The sequence below is a fragment of the Bos mutus genome, chromosome 24, assembly GCF_027580195.1.
Source record: "Bos mutus isolate GX-2022 chromosome 24, NWIPB_WYAK_1.1, whole genome shotgun sequence".
Lineage (NCBI taxonomy): Eukaryota > Metazoa > Chordata > Mammalia > Artiodactyla > Bovidae > Bos > Bos mutus.
The window spans coordinates 34,448,287-34,466,311 of record NC_091640.1 but is presented as its reverse complement, the minus strand read 5'-3'; the positions used below and the strand labels follow the sequence as shown (position 1 = coordinate 34,466,311).

Below are 18,025 nucleotides of genomic sequence, written 5' to 3'. Positions count from 1 at the left end.
GAGACCCAGGTTCAATCCCTGGGTTGGGAAGATCCCCTGGAAAAGGGAATGGCTACCCACTCCAGTATTCTTCTTTTTTTTTTATAAAAACAGTCCCACAGCATTTATTGTCATCTGGTAATAACATAAGAGCAGAACAATATGAATACATGTTTTAGAACTACATCTCTAACAAAGGACACCTAAAAAAACCAACGGTACTGCCAAACAATTTCTCACTACATCTGTCACTTCTAGTTGGAGACACTTTAGAGCAGAGTAATGTTATCTCCTTTTAACATGATCCGACCCAGTTGTTTTCTTGACTTTGTTTTAGAATGAATCTCTTCTGCATCATCTAATACGAGGTTCATATACTCATCAAAACCAATGATACAGCCCTCTATCTGCATATTCACTTGCTCATAAAGCCACACCTGAATCTGTGATCTATTTTGCAAGTATCTGAAGATGAGATTGATGGGTGTACCATCACCTTCTGCACATTCTGGCCCTGCCCCTGGTACGCCATGCTGGCCCACTCCAGTATTCTTGCCCAGAGAATCCCATGGACAAGGAGAGGAGCCTGGCAGGCTATAGTCCATGGGTAGTCTTTAAAAAAAAAATCCATCTGCCAATTGATCTGTTCAGACTATTTTCATTTAATGTAATTATTTCTATGCTTGGATTTTGATAATAACTGCTTTAAAGTCTTTGTCAGGTAATTCTATCGTTAGTGTCATCTCAGCATTCGAGTTGAGATTTTCCTAGTTTTTCATATGACAAGTAGTTCTGTGTCATATTCTGGACATTTTGAATATTATGAATCTCTGGATCTTACCATACTCACAGAAAAAAAAGTCAATCTAATCGCACTAGGACCACAGCCTTTTCTAACTCATGAAACTAAGCCATGCCCTTGGGGCAACCCAAGATGGGTGGGTCATGGTGAAGACATCTGACAGAATGTGGTCCACTGGAGAAGGGAATGGCAAACCACTTCAGTATTCTTGCCTTGAGAGCCCCATGAACAGTATGAAAAGGCAAAATGATAGGATACTGAAAGAGAAACTCCCCAGGTCAGTAGGTGCCCAATATGCTACTGGAGATCAGTGGAGAAATAACTCCAGAAAGAATGAAGGGACGGAGCCAAAGCAAAAAGAATACCCAGCTGTGGATGTGACTGGTGATAGAAGCAAGGTCCGATGCTGTAAAGAGCAATATTGCATAGGAACCTGGAATGTCAGGTCCATGAGTCAAGGCAAATTGGAAGTGGTCAAACAAGAGATGGCAAGAGTGGATGTTGACATTCTAGGAATCAGTGAACTGAAATGGACCGGAATGGGTGAATTTAACTCAGATGACCATTATATCTACTACTGCGGGCAGGAATCCCTCAGAAGAAATGGAGTAGCCATCATGGTCAATAAAAGAGTCCGAAATGCAGTACTTGGATGCAATCTCAAAAATGACAGAATAATCTCTGTTCGTTTCCAACACAAACCATTCAATATCACAGTAATCCAAGTCTATGCCCCAACCAGTAACGCTAAAGAAACTGAAGTTGAATGGTTCTATGAAGACCTACAAGACCTTTTAGAACTAAACCCAAAAAAGATGTCCTTTTCATTATAGGGGACTGGAATGCAAAAGTAGGAAGTCAAGAAACACCTGGAGTAACAGGCAAATTTGGCCTTGGAATACGGAATGAAGCAGGGCAAAGACTGATAGAGTTTTGCCAAGAAAATGCACTGGTCATAACAAACACCCTCTTCCAACAACACAAGAGAAGACTCTATACATGGACATCACCAAATGGTCAACACTGAAATCAGATTGATTATATTCTTTGCAGCCGAAGATGGAGAAGCTCTATACAGTCAGCAAAAACAAGACCAGGAGCTGACTGTGGCTCAGACCATGAACTCCTTATTGCCAAATTCAGACTTAAATGGAAGAAAGTAGGGAAAACCACTAGACCATTCAGGTGTGACGTGAATCAAATCCCTTATGATTATACAGTGGAAGTGAGAAATAGATTTAAGGGCCTAGATCTGATAGATAGAGTGCCTGATGAACTATGGAATGAGGTTCGTGACATTGTACAAGAGACAGGGATCAAGACTATTCGCATAGAAAAGAAATGCAAAAAAAGCAAAATGGCTGTCTGGGGAGGCCTTACAAATAGCTGTGAAAAGAAGAGAAGTGAAAAGCAAAGGAGAAAAGGAAAGATATAAACATCTGAATGCAGAGTTCCAAAGAATAGCAAGAAGAGATAAGAAAGCCTTCTTCAGCGATCAATGCAAAGAAATAGAGGAAAACAACAGAATGGGAAAGACTAGGGATCTCTTCAAGAAAATCAGAGATACCAAAGGAACATTTCATGCAAAGATGAGCTCGATAAAGGACAGAAATGGTATGGACCTAACAGAAGCAGAAGATATTAAGAAGAGATGGCAAGAATACACAGAAGAACTGTACAAAAAAGATCTTCATAACCCAGATAATCACGATGGTGTGATCACTGATCTAGAGCCAGACATCCTGGAATGTGAAGTCAAGTGGGCCTTAGAAAGCATCACTACGAACAAAGCTAGTGGAGGTGATGGAATTCCAGTTGAGCTGTTCCAAATCCTGAAAGATGATGCTGTGAAAGTGCTGCACTCAATATGCCAGCAAATTTGGAAAACTCAGCAGTGGCCACAGGACTGGGAAAAGGTCAGTTTTCATTCCAATCTCAAAGAAAGGCAATGCCAAAGAATGCTCAAACTACCACACCATTGCACTCATCTCACATGCTAGTAAAGTAATGCTCAAAATTCTCCAAGCCAGGGGCTCAAGCTGGTTTTAGAAAAGGCAGAGGAACCAGAGATCAAATTGCCACCATCCGCTGGATCATGGAAAAAGCAAGAGAGTTCCAGAAAAACTTCTATTTCTGCTTTATTGAGTATGCCAAAGCCTTTGACTGTGTGGATCACAATCAACTGTGGAAAATTCTGAAAGAGATGGGAATACCAGACCACCTGATCTGCCTCTTGAGAAATTTGTATGCAGGTCAGGAAGCAACAGTTAGAACTGGACATGGAACAACAGACTGGTTCCAAATAGGAAAAGGAGTTCGTCAAGGCTGTATATTGTCACCCTGTTTATTTAACTTATATGCAGAGTACATCATGAGAAACGCTGGACTGGAAGAAACACAAGCTGGAATCAAGATTGCCAGGAGAAATATCAATAACCTCAGATATGCAGATGACACCACCCTTATGGCAGAAAGTGAAGAGGAACTAAAAAGCCTCTTGATGAAAGTGAAAGTGGAGAGTGAAAAAATTGGCTTAAAGCTCAACATTCAGAAAACGAAGATCATGGCATCCGGTCCCACCACTTCATGGGAAATAGATGGGGAAACAGTGGAAACAGTGTCAGACTTGATTTTTCTGGGCTCCAAAATCACTGCAGATGGTGACTGCAGCCATGAAATTAAAAGACACTTACTCCTTGGAAGGAAAGTTATGACCAACCTAGACAGCATGTTTAAAAGCAGACACATTACTTTGCCAACAAAGGTTCATCTAGTCAAGGCTATGGTTTTTCCTGTGGTCATGTATGGATGTGAGAGTTGGACTGTGAAGAAGGCTAAGCACCGAAGAATTGATGCTTTTGAACTGTGGTGTTGGAGAAGACTCTTGAGAGTCCCTTGGACTGCAAGGAGATCCAACCAGTCCATTCTGAAGGAGATCAGCCCTGGATTTCTTTGGAAGGACTGATGCTGAAGCTGAAACTCCAGTACTTTGGCCACCTCATGCGAAGAGTTGACTCATTGGAAAAGACTCTGATGCTGGGAGGGATTGGGGGCAAGAGAAGAAGGGGAGGACAGAGGATGAGATGGCTGGATGGCATCACTGACTCGATGGACGTGAGTCTCAGTGAGCTCCGGGAGTTGGTGATGGACAGGGAGGCCTGGCGTGCTGTGATTCATGGGGTCGCAAAGAGTCGGACACGACTGAGCGACTGATCTGATCTGATCTGGATCTTACGTAAACCCTACAGAAAATGTTGATTATTTTGCTTTAATAAGTAACTGACCCAGTTGGGTTCAGGTCACAAGTGCCAACCAGCCTTCTGCAGGTTGTGGTTTCAATGTCAGTTCCACTTTCCGTCTTTGCAACGCTCTTCCAAGCCATCTTGCGTGTGTGCCCCCTGGTGGCCAGGGTGGGATGTGAGTAGTGGTCCATCTCCCCGTGTATTTCCATCTCAAATATTTGGGGTCCAGTTCAGACATGTGCCGTTTAAGAGTGAGCCCAAGAATTCATAAGCCATTTTATCAGGTCACTTCCCCAGACTCCTTCCTCTCTTCCATGTCCTCAGTACCTTCTGGTTCCTGGGCTTCCCTTCTCAGTTATCCAACCAGAAGGAAACCAGAAAAGAGAAAGGAAAATTCTCTCTCTTTGAAAATTCTCTTTCCTGTTCCGTGAGCCAGAACCAGAGGCTTTCTCCAGGAGCCCATATCCAGTTTCAGGCTACCTTCTGTCCAGACTGGGCAACATTGAAGCTGACAATCTGGTAAACTCACCCTTGGTTTAGAGGTACTTTGATCTCTGTTCTTCCTTCTGAATCCATCTGCTACTATTTACAGAGTCACATTGCTGCTCCATGAATTCTGCTCAGGTTATGGCTGCATTCAGGGGAAGAGAGAGGTGGAGTATGATTTCCATCTTCCCTGAAATCTGGGGCTGAGTTTTGAATCACATAGTTTATTTGGTTAGTACCCTATTAAGGGACACTTGAGCTATTTTTCTTGCCTTTTAAATTGTGGTATTTCTGAGAATTCTGTCTTCTCTTATTTCCTCATAACAGTGGTTCTCAACTTGGCTTCAAACTAGAATCACCTCGTGAGATTAAATAAATGTCTAGGCTATGCGTGTGTGCTAAGTTGTTGCAGTCGTGTCTGACTCTATGCGACCCCATGGACTGTAGCCTGCCAGGCTCCTCTGTGCATAGAATTCTCCAGGCAAGAATACTGGAGTGGGTTGCCCTGCCTTCCTCCAGGGGATCTTCCTGACCCAAGGATCTTATGTCTCCTGCGTTGACAGGTTCTTTACCACTAGCATCACTTGGAAAGCCCTTAGGCTATATCCCAGGCAAATTGAACAGAATTCTCCCTGGGAGTAGGACCCAGGCATCAGTATTTGTGTTTTTTTCTTTTATATTTTACACTCTCTATCCCATTCCCCAATCTTCCAAACCTGCTTTTCCTACAAATGCCTTGTTTCATTTAGTGTTGTCACCATCCAACAGATTCTCAAGTAAGACATTTCAGAGTTCGCCTGAACTCAGCTCCCACATCCTGCACATCCAGGCTACTCTCCATCCTAACAACGCTGACTCAGAAATGTTTTCAAACGTGGCTCCATCTTCCATCTAGATTACTGCATAGCCTTGTCGGTTTCCCTCTCATCTCTCTCTCTCTCTCTCTTTTTCTTCTAGGCAATAGCTCTTCTTGAGACCAGGGGATCTTCCTAAAAGAAGAATCTTATCATGTTAGTCCCCTTGCAAAACTTCTGTGGCACCTCCTTGCCCACGGTAGTCTAGACTCTTGAGCAAGGGACACGAGGCCTGCCATACTGGCCTTGGACTTCTTCTAACTCATCTCCCACCACCTGTGCCCCTCTGCTCCCCACATTCTAGGGTCACACAGGCAATTCCTGAAATACTCCAGGCCCTATCGTTTCTTCTTCTTGTTGCTCCGACCGGAAGCTCATCCCCTACCTTGATACCTCACTAGTGTTTCCACACTGATGTCGTTGCTGGATCCCATGTGTTTCCCCAACTTTGACTGGAGTATACAGAAGTGTATAATAGTGGCCAGAACTGTGTAAAACTCCACTGAAACTGTCCGCTTGCATGACTGTCATCCCGCTAGACTGGGAGCACCTTGAGAGTGAGAACTTATTAATATTTGTCTTTCCAGGGGAGAACACAGTCCCTGACTCAGAGCAGACCCTCAGTGGACAGTCAAACAAATAAATGAATTTGTAGCAGATGGTGGCTGAGAAGCAGCTTTGTGAGTTTAGAAACTTGAGAGAAAGAGGAAGAAATGTATGTATTAAAAAAATGCAAGAATGTTTACAAAATGGAATGAGATCACCAAAGTTTCTTAGCTAAAAGAGAATAGTCATTCCTGATTTAGGTGAAGATGTTGATACTCTTTTGAAAAGCGTCTTGGATATTTTCTCACCTGAAGGAAATGAAGATACCAAGAAAATAGAATGAGTTTGTAAACCATATATAAACTAAAACTCTAAGGAGCTGAGGAAATGTCTCTGATTTCAGAAGCAGCAGAATCTTGCCATATTTGAGTTCAATTCCCAGCTCACCGTTTTCTGTTGGGTGAACTTGGGCAGGTTAATTAGCCTTTCTGAGCCTTAGTTCTTAACATGTATAATGGTACAATAGTTCCTAATTTGTAGGATTATTTCAAGGGTTGAATGAGTTGATATATATTTCTGGAGTGTAGTTAAGGGCCCAATAAATTTTTATTTTCTGATGATTTAGGAGACAAGTTGGAAGAAGCCAATGGAAAACTCCTTGGAGAGAGACCCTCTGGATCCCCAAGTCCAGGATGGGCTCATAGCCAAGTGGTTCTCCTCTGGCTTTGACCATGGCCCTTGTTGGTCCAAATGAACTGCTTCAGTTGAAGCCAAAGAGCTACAAAGCTGACTAGCATCCAGCAGGATCCCATCATACAGGGGGAGACTTCATTTCTCATCTAAGTGTCCTTGACAGCTGAAATAATAGAACAATATTTTAACATGCTTTACCTGGATAGGCCCATTTGCCAAGGACATTCTAAAAATATACTGATGGCATTTGAAAAAGAAATCTCCTACTGATTCTAAAGTTCTCTGCAAGTGCTACTTTTTAAATTTATGTCAACAGAAATGGCCAGTCTGACATGTCCATTCATAGTATATGAAACATTCAGCTACAAAGGTCACCAGCTTACATTTCCAGCATACAGTTATGATTACATTATTATTATTATTGTTGTTCCTTCTGCTGATTTTTATTAATAGACCATCATTGTTTACCACTTGTCATAATTATATACTCTGATAACCATGAAAAGTACTGAATAGCTCAATAAATCAATCAAATCAAAGCAATCAGTGTCCCTGAAGGCAATCTTACTGTGTCCTTCCATAATCTCTCCTCTTACTGGGCAGGTGAAAAGAACCTCATCTTGCCAACATCTTGGTTTCAATAGGAGGACAAGAAGGACAGAAGGAAAGAAAGAATGTGGACATTAACAGAAACCCTACCATGTGCATTTTCTGTATCTTCTCATCGAAATTTTAGAGGAAAAGTCTTATTATTCCCATTCTTACTGATGAGTAAAATGAGACAACCCACTCCAGTATTCTTACCTGGAGAATCCCATGGACAGAGGAGCCTGGCGGGCTACAGTCCAAAGGGTCGCAAAGAGTTGGACATGACTGAAATGACTTAGCATGCACACAAGAGATTAAACAGCTTGCCCAGGCTTATTCACTCACTCAAGAGGCAAAGCTGAGATTTATATAGAAATCAGACCACTCTGAAATGACTTACAGTTCAGGCTGCAATAGCTAGTTAATTTTCACTTATTTCTCATTTGTCCCTCTCTAACATCTTCTCCACCCGTTTTCCCCTTCTATAGTCTTCCCCACCATTGCTTTCAACTGCGTGGTAATTCTCCAGCTCCCAGGCAGCAATGCATCTATAGAAATTAATGGAGGACAGACTTGACAATGCATTCAATCCATTTGCAAACTCCAATGTAATGTACATCTGTGTGTGTGTGTGTGTGTGTGTTTACAAGGGAGGCTTACATCTATATTTCAAATTAGCAAGTTAGTCATGAGTTACAGCTCCATGCCAGGGATGTCTTTAGATAGCCAGACACACAGATAATCAAGGCATAGATTAACTCACTCTGACTGTGCAGTAGTTTAAAGCGCTCAGCTTATATGGCCAGTTCGTGGTGGTGAAACATTCCTACAGCATATGGTAACCTTTAGTAGAAAACTCGCGGTGAGAAGTACGGGATCCCCATCAGATGTGCAGAGAACATGTGGTTAATATTAGAGTGTGTGTTCACCCTGCAGGTCCACGGGACTCAGTCCGTTTTCTCTCCTTTCCCAAGAAAGCCCAGGACCGGCTTCTCTGGATTTAAACAAACAAAGAAACAAACACCCTCAGATCCATGAGCCTCTTGGAACTGGAACTGTTTGTCAGAATTCTCATGCATATTTAAATTAAACAGTAGCAAAGGGCTTTCCCAGGTGGCGCTAGTGGTAAAGAATCTGCCTGCCAATGCAGGGGATGTAAGAGACAGAGGTTCGATTCCTGGGTGGGAAAGATCCCCTGGAGGAGGACAGGGCAATACACTCCAGTATTCTTTCCTGGAGAATCCCACAGGCTGAGGAGCCTGGTGAGTTACAGTCCAACGGGTCTCGAAGAGTTGGACATGACTTAGCGACTTAGCATTCTCTCAAAGGGCTTTAGGTTGGGAGACCCTGATTCTATTTTCTTGTTGCTATTGTATTTAATCACTAAGTCATGTCCAACTTCTTTGCTATCTCATGACTGTAGCCCACCAGGCTCCTCTGCCTGTGGAATTCTCCAGGCAAGAATACTGGAGTGGGTTGCCATTTCCTTCTCCAGCGATCTTCCCGACCCAGGAATTGAACCAGGGTCTCCTACATTGCGGGCAGTTTCTTTACCGCTGAGCCACCAGGGAGCGTCTGGGCTCTCATCTCCTCTGAGTGACCTTGGATCAGTCACAGTGACTCCTTAAGGATGTGAACTCGATATTTTCTGAAGGAGCCTCTCCAGTTCTGAAAACAGTGATTCTAATCATTGGGATCAAAAAGAGCAAACTTCCCTGGGCTGGGGATTTGAATTTTAAGGCTCTTAGATGTTTGCTCTCCCTGACGAGCAGAGGTCACCAGGCAAAGCCTCCTGATTTCCCCACCCCACCACGCACTTCTCCCACATCCTTTTCCCATCCTTCTTAGAAACCCCTGACAAACATCTTCCAGGGCTGCTGCTGCTACTGCTGCTGCTAAGTCGCTTCAGTCGTGTCCGACTCTGTGCGACCCCATAGACGGCAGCCCACCAGGCTCCGCCATCCCTGGGATTCTCCAGGCAAGAACACTGGAGTGGGTTGCCATTTCCTTCTCCAGTGCATGAAAGTGAAAAGTGAAAGTGAAGTTGCTTAGTCATGTCCGACTCTTTGCGACCCCATGGGCTGCAGCCTTCCAGGCTCCTCCGTCCATGGGAGTTTCCAGGCAAGAGTACTGGAGTGGGTTGCCATTGCCTTCTCCAGGGCAGGGCTCCTCAAAGCACATGGGGACCTTGTGAAAATGCAGATTCTGGTTCCCATGGTCTGGGGTGGAGCCTGTGACTCTGTATGTCTCACAAGCTCCCAGGTCATCCTGGTTCTGTTGATCCATAGACCACACTTTGAGTGGTGTATTAACCTGCTAGGGCTGCCATGACCAAACATCACAGACTAGGGGCTTAAACAACTGAAATGTATTTTCTCACATTCTGAAAACTGGAAATTCAAGATCAAGATGTCAGTAGGGTTTGGTTTCTGGTAAGAACTCTCTCCATGGCCTTTTCTCTGTGCATCTGCATCAGGTATCTCTTCCTTTTTTGTTTTTGTTTTTTTTCCAATAAGGAAACTAATGCCATCAAGTCAGGGCTCAACTCATATGATCTCATTTAACTGCAGTTACTTCTTTGAAACCCTCTCTCCAAATATGGGGCTTCCTGGTAGCTCAGCTGGTAAAGAATCTGCCTGCAATGCAGGAGACCCTGGTTCAATTCCCGGGTCAGGAAGGTCCGCTGGAGAAGGGATAGGCTACCCATTCCAGTATGCTTGGGTTTCCCTGGTGGGTCAGACAGTTGCATGATGGGTTAAGGCTTCAATATATGAATTCTCTGGTGGCTCAATCAGTAAAGAATCTGCCTGCAATGTAGGAGATCCTGGTTTGATCCCTAGGTCAGGAAGATTCCCCTGGAGAAGGGAAGAAGGGGATGGCTACCCACTCCAGTATTCTTGCCTGGAGAATTACATGGACAGAGGAGGCTGGCGGGCTACAGTTCATGGGATTGCAAAGAGTCAAGACATGACTTAGCAACTAAACCATCTGAATTTTAGGAAGAAACAATTCATATCAGAACAATTCATAACAATTCATAATCTGTCCATAACAGATTGCAAGAGTCTAGAGCAGCTCTGGCCCTAGAAATAACATATAAATCACATATATAATTTAAAATTTTCCAATAGCCATGTTAAAAAAAAGCAAAAGAAATGGGCAAAATAAAATTTAATAGTTTTTTAACCTTTTATACCTAAAATATTTTAATTTCTGCATATAATAAATATAAGCATTATTGAGTTTTTTTAAAAAAATACTAAGTATTTGAAATCTGGTGTGTGTTTTACACTTAGAGCACATCTCAGTTTGGCCTAGCCACTCGTCCAGCACTCAGTAACCACTTTTAGTCGGAGCTTATGGCATCGGGCGGTGTTGGTACCTGGTATGGGGCCTGAGAAGATACATACGTGGCTGAGGTAGATTCTAGAAAGAATATTTGACCATTAGAGAAGACCCACTTTCACCAACTTCACATATTGGTCATGGGTCTATCCCCCTTCTTCCATGACCTCTAAGTTTTCCACCTAGAACAGTGTGATGGTTCCTCTAACTTTTCCATCTAGAAAGGCGTGATGACTAATTTTTTCTGTCAACACAGCTAGGCTATGGTGCCCAGTTGTTTGGTCAAACGCCAGTCTCAATCTTGCTGAGGAGATATGCCTTATTTTAAATTTATTTTTGAAATATTTTTTTTGATGTGGACCATTTTTCAAGTTTTTGTTGAAACTGTTATAGTATTGCTTCTCTTATTTATGTTCTGGTTTTTTTTTTGGCCATGAGGCATGTGGGATCTTAGATCCCCAACCAGGGATCGAACCTGTATCTCCTGCATTGGAAGGCAGGGTCTAATCACTGGAGTGCCAGGGAAGTCCTAGAAGGTGTTCTTTATATGTGACTAACACTGGAACCTGTAGACTTGGCATAAAGCAGATTTTCCATCATAATGTGGGTGGACCTCATCCCGTCAATTGAAGGCCTAAAGAGAAAAGATTGAGGCCCTTGAGAAAAGAAAAAATCCTGTCTCAAGATTGCCTTCAACTCAAGATTCCAACATCAATTCTCACTGAAATTTTCAGCCTGCCCACCTGCCCTGCAGATTTCAGAGTTTCCAGTCCCCAAGGTCACAAGAGCCAAAGCTTTATGACAAATCTCTCTCTTTCTCTCCATTTATAAACATACACACACACACACACACACACACACACCCTACTGGTTCTGTTCTTCTGGGGAACCCTGACTCAACTCTAACAGTGATTCTCAAATCTCACTGTTTATGTGAATCACCTGGGGATTTTGTTCAATTGCAGCTTCTGCTTCAGTAGTTCTGGGGTGGGGCCTGAGACTCTGCATTCCTAAGTTCCCAGGTGATGCTGATGTTGTGGGTCTGTTGATGACACTTTGAGTTGCAACAGTGTCTTTCCTGAGTTCTTAAAGCATTTGGGAGTGAGGCTAGGTCGTCTCAGAACTTTCTAAAATGTAAGGAGTCCATGGTTATTTTCTTCCTCAAGAGCAAGGGTTGGGACTTCCCTAATGGTCCAGTGTCTAAGACTGCATGCTCTCAGTATGGGAGGGCTGGGTTTAATCCTTGTCTGGGGATCTAGATGCCACATGCCACAATTAAGAGTTTCCATGCTGGAACTAAAGGTTCTGCATGCTGCAACTAAGACCTGTTGCAGCCAAATAAATATATGTAAAAAAAGAGCAAGGTTTTTGGCAAATATTTTCTGTCAAAGGCTAGATAGAAAATATCAGGTTTATGGGTGTTATGGTCTTTGTTACAGTTACTCTACCCTGCCACTGCAGTATAAAAGCAATCACAGACAATACTAATGAGCAAGCCTGTGTTCCAATAAAACTTTATTTACAAAAAGCAAAATTCGAGCTGAATTTACTCCATGGACCAGTGTTTGCCAACCACTAATTTACAGAATCACTTGACAGTGAGGTTCCTTGGGCAGAGTTCCATTTTCCAGAAAATGGAATTTAAAACTCTGATCGCATAAGCCAAGAGTTCACCTTAGCACTTCCAGGATCTCATGCATGAAAGGCATTGGATAGATGCTTAATGAAAAAATTAATATATTGAATGAAGTTATTAAGATTTGACTACTCACGGGCTTCCTTTGTGGCTCCATGGTAAATAATCCACCTGCCAATGCAGGAAACACAGGTTTGGTCCCTGGTCCAAGAAGATCCCACATGCCATGGGGCGTCTAAGCCTGTGTACCATAACTACTGAGCCTGAGCTTTACAGCCCAAGCTCCCCAACAAGAGAAGCCATCACGATGAGAAGCCCTCACACTGCGCCTAGAGAGTAATTCCCACTCGCCACAACTAGAAAAAAAGCCCACACAGCAAGGAAGATCGAGCACAGCCATAAATAAATAAATACAGTTATTAAAAAAAAGATTTGACTATTCATCATTTGCAAAGTGCAGATTCTCTGATACCAAGTAACTATCCTTTATTGTCTTTTTGTTTTCCGCTTCAGATAGTGAATAAGAATGTGTTATCATTTTTGTGTAAGTGAACTTTCTGGCACCTGCTTACTACCTTCTGATCTATTTCTTAAGCCACAGAATGAATAAGAAAATAAACAGAATTCATCAGAAAATTCATTAGTTCAATATAGGAATGAAAATGTATAATGGAAATATTGTGGGGCCCCCAATAAAAAATAACAGTACAAGTACAGCTAATGCATGCAAATTAACTCTTAAATTTGTGAAATATTTTATACATATAAATTGTATGATGCAATATATGTGGCATAACAATGAATATGGCCACCAGTGCAAGAGGCTTTTTTGTGATAAAAATAATTAAAATAAAATGGATTACATTTGTTTCATTTAACATACGTTCACTTGAGAAAATGGAATTTAAAACTCTGGTTAATGCCACAAGCCAAAATCGGTAAAAGATTGTGAAAATTTCAGTTTAGAATGGAATTTGAAAGTCCCATATGGGCACTTCCCTGGTGGTCCAGTGGTTAAGAATCCGTCTGCCAATGGAGGGGACATGGGTTCGATCCCTGGTTGGGAAGCTTCCATATGCTGTGGAGCTGCCAAGCCTGTGGGCCACAACTACTAAGCCTGCGTGCCTAGAGCTCAGCCTCTGCGACTAGAGAAGCCGCTGCCATGAGAAGCCTGCATACGCAACCAGAGAACGCCAGCGCACAGCAAAGAAGACTCAGCGTGGCCAAACATAAAGAAAGTAATTAAATTAAAGTCCCATCTGTTGGCATCATTGAATGATAGATGGTGTTATGAGTTCACAGTGGCAGGTTGCTCAGCAGTTACATTACCTGAGTTTACCTTCTTGGGAATCAGGTATTATGGGCTGTGCTTCTCACCCCACTCTCCTCTTGCCACTATAAGCTCTAAGGGTTGGGAAGGGCATAGGGAGGAGTCAGTGGAGGCTCACAGGTACTAATGCCATCCTTTTGGATGCCATAGGTCAGGGGCAGAGGGCCATAGGCCAGCCTCAGGACTACAGCTTGGCTAACAGGACAGCCAATTTAATATTTCTGCTTATTTCCCAATAGCAAAGCAAATTTGGTCTCTATGGTTGCACCCATATTTGCATATAAATAAAATGATATGGGCTCCCTCCCTCTCCAAATATTTCCACATACTGGGTGATGGCTGATGATGATGGAAAATATAAATTAGTAAATGATTATAAAGTACTTGGCTAATCAAAATGAGGCTAAATAACCCTTTGATAAGGCCAAGTCCTGGCAAAAACCGATATCCCGGGCCCCACTGGCCCTTTGTGAGGTATAGCCTTGGCAGGAACCCCTGTGACAACTACTCCCTGTGTTGCCAACAGTCCATACTGACTGGATGGACCCCAGGTGCTGAGCATGACAGGAACTGTGCAGAACCCAGAAAATTCACAATCCCTGGCTCCTATCTTAAAACGGATCTCACTACAATGGGGTTTCCTAGCCCGCTGGTCAGGTTTTACTAGCTTTTTAGATAGGCACAATGTAGTTTGTGCCTTTGGAGGAAAATATAGTTTTAAATGTTTAAAAGTCCTACTCATCAAAGAGATATTTGTATACCCAAGTTCATAGCAGCATTGTTTACAAGTGCCAAAAGGTAGGAACAACCCAGATATCCATCAACAGATGAATATATAAATAAGATACGGTATATGTGCACAATTGAATATCATTGTCTAAAAAAAAAGAATGAAATTCTAATACATGCATAACATAGATGAATGTGGGAAATGTAAAATAAGCCAGACGCAAGAGGACAGGTATCACATGGTTCCACTTATATGATGTACTTAGAAGAGGTATATTCATAAAGATAGAAGGTGGGATGATGGTTGCCAAGAGGCTGGAGGGAGGGGAGAACAGGGAATTAGTATTTAATGTGGACAGAGATTCAGTTTGGAACGGTGAAAAATTTCTGGAGATGGATGATGGCGAGGGTTGCATAACAGTGTGAATACTTAATGCCACCGAACTACACACTTAAAACTGGTTAAAATGGGGAGAATTTCCTGGTTGTCCAGTGGGTAGAACTCTGCATTTCTACTGCAGGGGGCATGGATTCGACCCTTGGTCAGGGAATGAAGATCCTGCAAGTCAGAAGGGAGAGCCAAAAAAAGAAAAAAATTAGAAAAAAAAGATTAATTATACATTATGCATGCAAGTGCGAGTGTTAGTCACTCAGCCGTGTGTGACTCTTTGCGACCCCATGGATTGTAGCCCACCTGGCTCCTCTGTCCATGGGATTCTCCAAGCAAGAATACTGGAGTAGGTTGCCATTTCCTCGTCCAAATATATTATGCATAGTTTACTGCAATAAAAAAATGTACACACACACACACTACTAGTCAAAGCATTTTCTTCAATCATTTCCATTTAAAGTTAGAAGAACCAAGGACTTCTTCAACTTGAGCCTCACCTTCCCTTTGCTTCTCAATGGCTCATGTCCATCCCAGGCGGTCTTTGACCCAGTGCACAGGAACTAAGTCAAAGGCAGGTCGGCCTGACCTCACCTCATCTGTGGCCAGAGAGACAGGCTGATGTCAGGTGTTGGCAAAGCAGGAAGAAATGAGCATGGGAGTCTGTGGGACCAAGACAGGGAGGAAGGCCGCCAAGGTCATAAGAAAGAAATTAATCAATAATTAAAGAGAGATGGCAGCTGATAGACATGACTGGGACAGGAGATCTTGAGAAGGACAGGAAGTGATCCCTCTCGCATCTGAACAAGGGCAGGTGGAGTTGAGGGTTGGTGGGGGGATACTCTGTAAGGCTTCTGGAAGTGTGGATAAACTTCAGCCACAGAGTGGGCTGTGGGTGATTTGTGATGCTGAAAATGGTTTGGTTTAGAGCAAACCTGGAGGCAGCCGCTCCTGGAAACTATGCTCTCTGTGCTTCCCATGTATTTATTCCCTCTTGAAATTCAATCTATTTTCTTAAAAGACCTGGGCCTGCGGTTTCTGATGTACAAATCGGAAAATTTGTGTCTGCATAGGTTCTTCCCTCACTACTCAGAAACCTCTGGAAATTTGCTTCCTAAAGGCTGAGAGAAGATCTATAGTGATCATGTCGGCTGCCAGATGACTGGGGTGGTCATCTGAGCCCACTGCTCTGCTGTCACCGGAAGAGACACCAAACACTAGGTGCTGAGGGCTCCTGGCAGGCGCCATGGAAAGTGCGGGAAACCCCTGGCCCAGGGCACCGGGGATCTGATGCTGCTGCAGGTAGCCAGCAGGAAAGGGGAGAAATTGACAGCTGGGCTCAGCTTCCAGTCTCATTCACCTCCTGGGGTCTCTGCTGCCTTGATTCATGCTGACTCTCACTGCACTCCCTCTGCAAACCAGCCTGCTATGATTCCCAGGGTCCTTCCAGCCCCGTCTCCTGGCAGGTGAAAACGAGTTTCATTTAAAACTATTTCCCTTGGAATTTCCATTTCAGGCACCAGCAAGGCTTACTCAAACCACAAACAACCCAGGAGAAGCATCTGCAAAAGATACAAGCTGACTTTTCACAGAAAATATGTGTGGCCAAGATCCATTTAAAGAGATAACCAGGGAATTCCCTGGCCGTCCAGTGGTTGACTCTGTACTTCCAATGCAGGGGCCTCAGGCTTGGTCCTCATTAGGGGAATTAAGACCCTGTATGCCACAAGATGTGGCCAAAAAAAATTTTTTTTTTAATAAAGAGGTAACCAGTATCCTCAGGGGTCAGTTCAGTTCAGTCGCTCAGTCGTGTCTGACTCTTTGCAACCCCATGAATTGCAGCACACCAGGCCTCCCTGTCCATCACCAGCTCCCCAAGTTCACTCAAACTCACGTCCATCGAGTCAGTGATGCCATCCAACCATCTCATCCTCTGTTGTCTCCTTCTCCTCCTGCCCCCAATCCCTCCCAGCATCAGAGTCTTTTCCAATGAGTTGACTCTTCGTATGAGGTGGCCAAAGTACTGGAGTTTCAGCTTTAGCATCAGTCCTTCCAATGAACAACCAGGACTGATCTCCTTTAGAAAGGACTGGTTGGATCTCCTTGCAATCCAAGGGATTCTCAAGAGTCTTCTCCAACATCACAGTTCAAAAGCATCAATTCTTCAGCGCTCAGCTTTCTTCACAGTCCAACTCTCACATAGATGGACCTTTGTTGGCAAAGTAATGTCTCTGCTTTTGAATATGCTATCTAGGTTGGTCATAACTTTCCTTTCAAGGAGTAAGCGTCTTTTAATTTCATGGCTGCAATCACCATCTGCAATGATTTTGGAGCCCCCCAAAATAAAGTCTGACACTGTTTCCACTGTTTCCCCATCTATTTCCCATGAAGTGGTGGGACCGGATGCCATGATCTTAGTTTTCTGAATGTTGAGTTTTAAGCCAACTTTTTCACTCTCCTCTTTCACTTTCATCAAGAGGCTTTTTAGTTCCTCTTCACTTTCTGCCATAAGGGTGGTGTCATCTGCATATCTGAGGTTATTGATATTTCTCTCGGCAATCTTGATTCCAGCTTGTGCTTCTTCCAGCCCAGCATTTCTCATGATGTACTCTGCATATAAGTTAAATAAACAGGGTGACAATATACAGCCTTGACGTACTCCTTTTCCTATTTGGAACCAGTCTGTTGTTCCATGTCCAGTTCTAACTGTTGCTTCCTGACCTGCATATAGATATCTCAAGAGGCAGGTCCGGTGGTCTGGTATTCCCATCATGGGTCAGTGAGATGCAAATCAAGTTCACTGAGACATCCTTTCAATTGGCAAAAATCCAAAAGTCTGACTACTAAATACTGTGTGTGTGTGTGTGTGTGTGTTAGTCACCCCATGGACTGTAGCCCACCAGGCTCCTCTGTCCATGGGGTTTTCCTAGGCAAGAACACTGGAGTGGGATGCCATGTTCTTCTCCAGGGGATCTTCCCTACCCAGGAATCAAACCCACATCTGCTACATCTCCTGCATTTGCAGGTGGATTCTTCGTCACTGAGCCACGTGGGAAGCCCTTAGTAAATGTTGGAGAGGGTGCAAATCTAAAGAGAGATCTGTAACACATAGCAAGTGGGAGTAAATCTGTACAACCGCTTTTGTTGGTTCCTAAAGTGGAATGTTGGCAAACTTTGTGAACAAGTTCCACTCCAGGACATGTACCAAAGAGTGATTCTTGCATAACAACAACAGTAACAGTAACAGTCATGCCCAAGAATGATCAAACGGTCCTGCTGGCAATAGCAGAAAACAAGAAACATCAGGAAAGTGGAGGAACATCTATTCCCCAACAGTCACCTGTGTGAACTAAACCATATGTAACAATGTGAATGAACCTTCACATGTATGAAGTGAAGAAATAAAT

At 43.3% G+C, this 18,025-nt stretch overlaps 1 pseudogene; it reads right to left on the bottom strand.

Moving 5' to 3' along the window:
- Positions 1 to 233: 233 nt before the first annotated feature.
- On the bottom strand, positions 234 to 511 carry LOC106700980 (small nuclear ribonucleoprotein E-like; annotated as a pseudogene).
- Between the last annotated feature and the right edge of the window lie 17,514 nt (positions 512 to 18,025).